Source organism: Mobula birostris, chromosome 11, assembly GCF_030028105.1.
Source record: "Mobula birostris isolate sMobBir1 chromosome 11, sMobBir1.hap1, whole genome shotgun sequence".
NCBI classification, from domain to species: domain Eukaryota; kingdom Metazoa; phylum Chordata; class Chondrichthyes; order Myliobatiformes; family Myliobatidae; genus Mobula; species Mobula birostris.
The window spans coordinates 22,367,135-22,375,451 of record NC_092380.1 but is presented as its reverse complement, the minus strand read 5'-3'; the positions used below and the strand labels follow the sequence as shown (position 1 = coordinate 22,375,451).

The 8,317-nt window shown below is 47.5% G+C and overlaps 1 protein-coding gene across 2 annotated transcripts in view; it reads left to right on the top strand.

Annotated features, from left to right (window-relative positions):
• The first annotated feature begins 2,076 nt into the window (after window positions 1-2,076).
• The window catches only part of LOC140204927 (protein kinase C and casein kinase substrate in neurons protein 3), a 79,424-nt gene continuing 73,183 nt past the window's right edge, over window positions 2,077-8,317 (top strand). Inside the window, exon 1 of one of the 2 annotated variants that reach the window (XM_072271905.1) lies at window positions 2,077-2,313. The gene's annotated coding sequence lies outside the window, so the exon portion shown is untranslated. The remainder of the gene's footprint in view (window positions 2,314-8,317) is intronic. The other variant, XM_072271903.1, reaches the window with a different exon arrangement.

Below are 8,317 nucleotides of genomic sequence, written 5' to 3'. Positions count from 1 at the left end.
AGAAGGTTAAAAGGTCAGCTCAATGTCCATGAGCAAAGGATTGTGCTATAAGGCTCTTTGTTCAATGTTCTATTTATGCATTTTTGTAATTTATAGTAACTTCCATGTCTTTGCACTGTACTGCTGCCGCAAAACAATAAATTAACGTCATCTAAGCCAGTGAATAAACTTGATCCTTCCTGGTTCTGATTCCTGCAACCTGACCAGGAAGTGTTCCTCCTCCATGGTCACTGGGTCACTTATTATTCCACCTCAATTCTCATCTGAATTACTCATATATATGACAAACATCAGAAGATCCAGCACTGATCTCCACTGCACATGACTGGTCACAAGTGTCCATTCTGAAAATCAATCCTCCTCCACCCTCCAACTCCTTCCATCCAACCAATTTTTATCCAATTGGCCAGCTCACCATGTGATCTGAACTTCCAGACCAGTCTCCCATGTGGGACCTCATCAAAAATCTTTCTAAAGTCCATTCAGACTACTTCTATCCTCCAGCCCTCCACTAATCCTCTTGGCCACCTCTTCAGATTTATGAGACATGCACAAAGCCATGCTGACAATCCATAATCAGTCCTTGCCTTTCCAAATGATGGTAGATCCTATCTCTCCGATCCCCTCCAATTGGAAACGCCTGGTCAGGCCTAGGAGATTCACCCTCCTTCTTGAGTTTCAGTACCTCCAACATTTCCTCCTTCATGATGTTGACATGCTCCAGGTTATCACTAGACACTAGAATACTACAGCACAGTACAAGCCCTTTGGCCCTCGATGTTGTGCCGACCCATATATTCCTTTAAAAAAAACTAAACCCACACTACCCCGTAACCCTCTATTTTTCTTTCATCCATGTGTCTATCCAAGAGGCTCTTAAATATTCCAAATGTTTTAGCCTCCACCACCACCCCTGGCAAGTCATTCCAAGCACCCACAACCCTCTGTGTAAAAAAACTTACCCTTGATGTCTCCTCTAAACTTCCCTCCCTTAACTTTGTACATATGCCCTCTGGTATTTGCTATTTGTGCCCTGGGAAACAGGTACTGGCTATCCACCCTATCTATGCCTCTCATAATCTTGTAGACCTCTATCAAGTGCCCTCTCATCCTTCTACGCTCCAAAGAGAAAAGTCCCAGCTCTGCTAACCTAGCCTCATCAGACTTGTTTTCCAATCCAGGCAACATCCTGGTAAATCTCCTCTGCACCCTCTCCATAGCTTCCACATCCTTTCTATAATGAGGTGACCAGAACTGAACACAATACTCTAAGTGTGGTCTCACCTGAGATTTCTAGAGTTGCAACATGACCTCTCTACTCTTGAACTCAATCCCCCTATTAATGAAGCCTAGCATCCCATAGGCCTTCTTAACTATCCTATCAACCAGTGCAGCGACCTTGAGGGATGTATGGATTTGAACCCCAAGGTCCTTCTGTTCACCCACACTCTGAAGTAACTGACCATTAACCCTGTACTCAGCCTTCTGGTTTGTCCTTCCAAAATGCATCACCTCACACTTATCCAGATTGAACTCCATCTGCCACTTTTCTGCCCAGCTCTGCATCACTGGTCCTACACAAAATGCTGGGGGAACTCTGCAGGTCAGGCAGCATCTATGGAAAGGATTTGGGCAGAGACCCGTCATCAGGTTTTGCAGGGTGGGTGGCAGGCATCCTTGTCAATGCTGATGGCCTTCCTCTGTGAAAAGTGGAAAGGGGTTGGTGTTAGGGAGAAACAGTTAGATAGATAGAGATAGAGAGAATCACAGAGATACAGAAAGAGAGAAAGAACAGAGATGGAGAGGAAAGAGGAGAAGGAGGGTGTGGGGGAGAGAGAGAAAGAGAAAGAGAAAAAGAGAAGATAGAGAGTTCAGGAGAGACTTTAGTACGTGATAGCTGGTGTTTCCAGCGAGGTTTTGAAACACTGCCAAGTTAATATTATCCTAGTGGCTTCCAGAGAGGATACGAAGAAGGTCTCTGAACCGTGCCTCCTTTAAGATAAACTACTGAAACTCAGCCCTGCATCCAGAATCTTTCACACACCCGTGACGTTTTCTGTCCATGGGTTGCACATGCTCGTTGCGGGAGGGAGGCATTCCTCGGCATTCTCTGTGAGGAATCAGAGAGGGAGAGAGAAGGGACGGGAGCCACAGGACAGGCACAAGCCAACGGTGGGCTGGTTCTGCGCTGGGAGATTTCACGGGCGTTTTTCTGGAGCCAGTCTGTCACCAGCTCACCCCCAGAGCTGGTCCCGCTGCCACCTGAGTGCCACCCACCGTCTGGGGGGGTGGGGGAGCTGGCAAAAGCCTGAGGTGAGCCTTGTTAAAGATTTACGCCTATCTGCTGGCATTCTGACGACCTGGCTGGAACTTTTGAGAAATGTTCGTGGCGAAAAATTGGTTTGCGCGGGTCTCCTGCGTGTGAGGGAATTATGTCGGTGTGTGCGCGTGAAGAAGTATGTCTTAGTGTGTGTGAGTGTCTGTGAGGGAGAATGTTGGTTTGGGTGAGGTAATATTTCTGTGTCTGTGAGGAAGTTTGTGCAATATGCGTGTGAATGACCGTGTGCGAGTGTGCAGGGGTATGTTTGGTTGTGCCACAGTGTCTGTGTATATATATATATCCACGCGTGTGAGGGGGGGGGGGTGTTGGTGTGTGTCTCAGTGTCTGTGTGAGGGTGGGGTGTTGGTGTGTGTCTCAGTGTCTGTGTGAGGGGGAGTGTGTTGGTGTGTGTCTCAGTGTCTGTGTGAGGGGAGTGTGTTGGTGTGTGTCTCAGTGTCTGTGTGAGGGGAGTGTGTTGGTGTGTGTCTCAGTGTCTGTGTGAGGGGAGTGTGTTGGTGTGTGTCTGTGTGAGGGGAGTGTGTTGGTGTGTGTCTGTGTGAGGGGGGGGGGTGTTGGTGTGTGTCTCAGTGTCTGTGTGAGGGGGAGTGTGTTGGTGTGTGTCTCAGTGTCTGTGTGAGGGGAGTGTGTTGGTGTGTGTCTGTGTGAGGGGGAGTGTGTTGGTGTGTGTCTCAGTGTCTGTGTGGGGGGGGTGTTGGTGTGTGTCTGTGTGAGGGGGGGTGTTGGTGTGTGTCTCAGTGTCTGTGTGAGGGGAGTGTGTTGGTGTGTGTCTGTGTGAGGGGGAGTGTGTTGGTGTGTGTCTCAGTGTCTGTGTGAGGGGAGTGTGTTGGTGTGTGTCTGTGTGAGGGGGGGGTGTTGGTGTGTGTCTCAGTGTCTGTGTGAGGGTGGGGTGTTGGTGTGTGTCTCAGTGTCTGTGTGAGGGGAGTGTGTTGGTGTGTGTCTCAGTGTCTGTGTGAGGGGAGTGTGTTGGTGTGTGTCTCAGTGTCTGTGTGAGGGGGAGTGTGTTGGTGTGTGTCTGTGTGAGGGGGAGTGTGTTGGTGTGTGTCTCAGTGTCTGTGTGAGGGGAGTGTGTTGGTGTGTGTCTGTGTGAGGGGGGGGTGTTGGTGTGTGTCTCAGTGTCTGTGTGAGGGGAGTGTGTTGGTGTGTGTCTGTGTGAGGGGGGGGTGTTGGTGTGTGTCTCAGTGTCTGTGTGAGGGTGGGGTGTTGGTGTGTGTCTCAGTGTCTGTGTGAGGGGGAGTGTGTTGGTGTGTGCCCCAGTGTCTGTGTGAGGGGAGTGTGTTGGTGTGTGTCTGTGTGAGGGGGGGGTGTTGGTGTGTGTCTCAGTGTCTGTGTGAGGGGGAGTGTGTTGGTGTGTGTCTCAGTGTCTGTGTGAGGGGAGTGTGTTGGTGTGTGTCTGTGTGAGGGGGGGGTGTTGGTGTGTGTCTCAGTGTCTGTGTGAGGGGGAGTGTGTTGGTGTGTGTCTCAGTGTCTGTGTGAGGGGAGTGTGTTGGTGTGTGTCTGTGTGAGGGGGGGGTGTTGGTGTGTGTCTCAGTGTCTGTGTGAGGGGGAGTGTGTTGGTGTGTGTCTCAGTGTCTGTGTGAGGGGAGTGTGTTGGTGTGTGTCTGTGTGAGGGGGGGGTGTTGGTGTGTGTCTCAGTGTCTGTGTGAGGGGAGTGTGTTGGTGTGTGCCCCAGTGTCTGTGTGAGGGGAGTGTGTTGGTGTGTGCCCCAGTGTCTGTGTGAGGGGAGTGTGTTGGTGTGTGTCTGTGTGAGGGTCTGAGCAGTGTGTGTGTCTGTATGCTTGAGCGTGGATGTACATATCTGGTTCGCTCGCCGCACAGTTAAAAATAAAATCCATTTTCTCTGTGGCTGTGTTGGGCAGGAGGGAACTGGCAATATCTACTCAGCTGCTTTTGACTATTTTATACCAGCTATCACTTTACAACCTTTTGTCAAGAGTTCGCGCACTGGACACTGGCCAGGTCTGGAGGGAGTAATCCCCCCTCTCCCCGGCATTTTATAAATCCTGGAACAATTTTGGCAGTGAGCAGTGTTGCTGTGTTGGAAAGGGAACTGTTCCTTTTCCTGTATGGAAGGACTGAGTTGTTCCTTAAAGGGACATTCACTCTGGGTAAAACTGTCCAGCTGACGTACAGCTGGATTGGTTGTGGGGGGGGGAGGCGGGAGGAAGAAATGGTGGAGCAGACTCGATGGGCCAAATGGTCTAATTCTGTTCCTATATCTTATGGTCTTCTGGTCTTTGGAGCGTGAGGGAAACCGGGGTACCTGGAGGAAACCGACACGGTGATTTGGGGAACGTGCAAAATCCATGCAGGCAGAGGCTGGAAATGAACCCGGGTTACTGGCACTGTAAGGCATTTCACTGACCTCTACGCTACCTTGCCCCCCCTCGTTGTTGTCACACGTGCCGGGAATCAGTGAAAAGCTTTTGTTTCGTGTGCCATCCAGACAGATCACTCCATATGTAGGTACATCGAGGGAATAAAAGGGAAACAGAATGCAGAATAGAGTGTTACAGGGAAAGAACAGTGTGGGTAGAGAAATAAATTGCACAGACCATGACGGGGGTAGTCTGGGAGACCCAGATTTCATCTTTGAGTGTATGAGTTCACGAGTCTGAGAGCAGCAGGATAGAAACTATTCTTGAGCCCCGAGGTACTTCAGTACCATACAGCCCTCTTTGCTGGGGGAAATTTTCATTCAGTGCAGGTTGGCACTTCCATTGTATCCTGGATAATGGACTACCTGACTGACAGACCACACTTTGTGCTGCTTCAGAGCTGTGTGTCAGACCTGGCTATAAGCAGCAATGGGGCACCACAGAGTGCTGTACTGGTTCCCTTCCTGTTTACCCTGTATACCTCAGACTTCAGATACAACACTGAGTCATGATTCTCTGATGAATCATGCAGAGATTCTCTGATGAATTGGCAATAATTGGGTGTACAAGGGGAGGACTGGAGGATAAACCCTGGGCCATGGTGGGGGACTTTGTCAAATGGTGCAAGATGAATCATCTGCAGCTCAACATCACTAAGACAAAGGAGATGGTGATGGACTTTAGGAAGACTAAGCTTGCATTGCTCCCTGTTACTACTGATGCTGAAGACCTACAAGACTGGATGACAGACTTGAGTGGCGCACCAACATAGAGGCTATGTACAAGAAGGGCCAGAGTCACCTCTACTTCCTGAGAAGACTGAGGTCCTTTGGAGTATACAGGCCTCTCCTTCAAATATTCTACTAGTCTGTTGTCGCCAGTACAATCTTCTATGCGGTGGTGTGCTGGGGCAATGGCATCAACATGGGTGATGCCAACAGGCTCAATAAACTGATTAGAAAGGCTGGCTCTGTTATAGGAGTCAAACTGGACACACTGGAGGCTGTGGTAGAACAAACAACCCTACAGAAAATCCTGGCAATTCTGGACAATGTTTCTCACCCTCTGCATGCCACCTTGGCTGAACATAGGAGCACTTTTAGTAATAAGCTATGACATCTGTGCTGCTCCAAAGAGCGCTATATGAGGTCATTCTTACCCTCGGCCATTAGACTCTATAATGAATCAACCTATAGCCGGGGAAGTGATGACCCCCACCCCGCCTCCCCCGTTAGACTGGTTGAGATAACTTTTTAAAAATCCTTTCTTACTTCTACTCTAATATTGTATATCTGTGCACTTGTAATGCTACTGTGACACTGTCATTTTCTTTGGGATCAGTAAAGTATCTAATCTAATCAATGTGATGCGATAGTGTTGATATTATGACATAATAATCTTTTAGCATGTGAGAAATCTGTTTAAAAGTCTGATAGCAGCAGGGTAGAAGCTATCCTTGAGCCTGGTGGTATGTGACCTGATAATGTTGGCTGTTGGAATCTTGCTGTGTACAAGCTGAGCTCACAATGAAAGGCAAAGCCAGCCAATACCAGAGTAGAAGAGAACCTGAGTTGTGCAAGGAGTTAGAATTGTCGAAAGATTGTGGGCAAGGAAGACGGCCTAATTTGTGGGTGGGAGGGAGGAACAGAGCAAGCCAAACGACGCATTCCGTAATCCCGCTGCTGTCTGTAAGGAGTTTGTACGTTCTCCCCGTGACCGCATGGGTTTCCTCTGGGCGCTCCAGTTTCCTCCCACAGTCCAAAGACTGATAAGGAGATTAATTTTGTGATTAGGCTAGGATTAAATCGGGGGTTGCTGGGCGGTGCGATTTGAAGGGCTAGAAGAGCCTATTCTGCACTGTATTTCAATAAGTAAATAACATTTCACTGTATGTTTTGAGGAACACGTGAAAATAAACTTAATTTAGATGCTGCACGTCCCTAATAAACTTTAGGGCAGCTTAGGGGTGCAGTGGGCAGAGCTGATGCCTCACAGTGCCAGGGACCCGGGTTCAATCCCCACATCCAGTGCTGTCTGTGTGGAGTTTGCACGTCCTCCCGATGCGTGTGTTCCTCCTGCTTCCTTTCACATTCCAAAGGCCTGTGAGTCAGAGGGTTAATTGGTTGCTCTAAATTGTGTGCGTGAGGGGTAGAATCATAGAGAGAGGTGGCAATAGAAAATATAAAATTTGAGATTTATGCAGGATTAGTGCTTGATGGTCAGCACAGGCTCAGTGGGCTGAAGGGCCTGTTTCCCACGATATGAGCCTAATGTTTAAAGGGCTCCCTGGGGACTCAGGGCCCCCAGTGACTCTTCTGTGGGAATCACAGCTTGGTGAATCAAATGCTGAATCATCGTGTTTTTGGAAAAAATTGGACAGCAGATTATTGGAGTATTCCTGTATATAAAACAAATTCAGAATTTCCATCACAATGAAGGCACCAAAATCAGAGTAAATTTATTATCAAAGAACATATGCAACCCTGAGATTTGTTTTCTTGCAGGCATTCACAGTAGAACAAAGAAATACAACAGATCAACGAAAACAATACACAAAGACTGACAAATAACCAATGTGCATAAAAAAGACAAGTTGCGCTAAATAAATGAATGAATAGATAGATTCTGAAATTCTGAGATTTCACCTAATGGATTTAAATGGATTGTCCTTTTCATTATTCTTTACTTCCTTGTGAAATTTGTGTATAATTGATGTTTTTGGTTTTCCTGTGAATGCTGTCTATCTGAAGCTCTGTGCCTGTGCCACAGATCGGTTCAGTGTTGGGGTGAGTGAAGTTATCATTTTTGGTTCAAGAGTCTGATGTCATGAGGCTCCTAAAACTCCTTCCTGACGGCAGGAGCGAGAAGAGAGCTCGCCCTCATGGCCTGAGTGATGGGGGCCCTTGATGATGGACGCCGTGTTCTTGTGACCGAAATCACAGGGTTGTATATGATGACATATATGTACTTTGATAATAAATTTACTTTGAACTTTGCAGCAGCACTCTTTGTAGATGTGCTCAAAGTTTACCCTTTTCTCTTTGCTACACTATCACTACATTAATAGCATCAGTTTAGTTCAAAGTAAATTTATTATCTGACTACACATATGTCACCATATATCACCCTGAGATTAATTGCCCTATGGGCATTCACGGTGAATAGAAAGGAAGACAATAGAATCAGTTACAAAACGCACAGAACAGTGATTGACGTGCAAAAGACAACTGGAAATACAAAAGGAAAATTTTAAAAAGTAAGTAATAAATATTGAGAACACGAGTTTTAAGAGTCCTTAAAAGTGAGTCCATAGATTGTGGAATCAGTTCAGTGTTGCGGTGAGAGAAGTTATACCCTCTGTTTAAAGAGCCTGTGGTTGAGGGGTATTAACTGTTCCAGAACCTGGTGGTGAGGGACTTGAGGCTCCTGCAGCTTCTTCCTAATGCCAGCAGTGAGAAGAGAGTATGGCCTGGGCATCTTTGAAAGTGCACTCTTTCTTCGAGCATTTCCCCCAAATACTGCACTTTAATGTGTGTGCACGCGCGTGCGCGCGCACACACACACACACACACATCCTGTAACATAGTGTTGTAGTTACAAA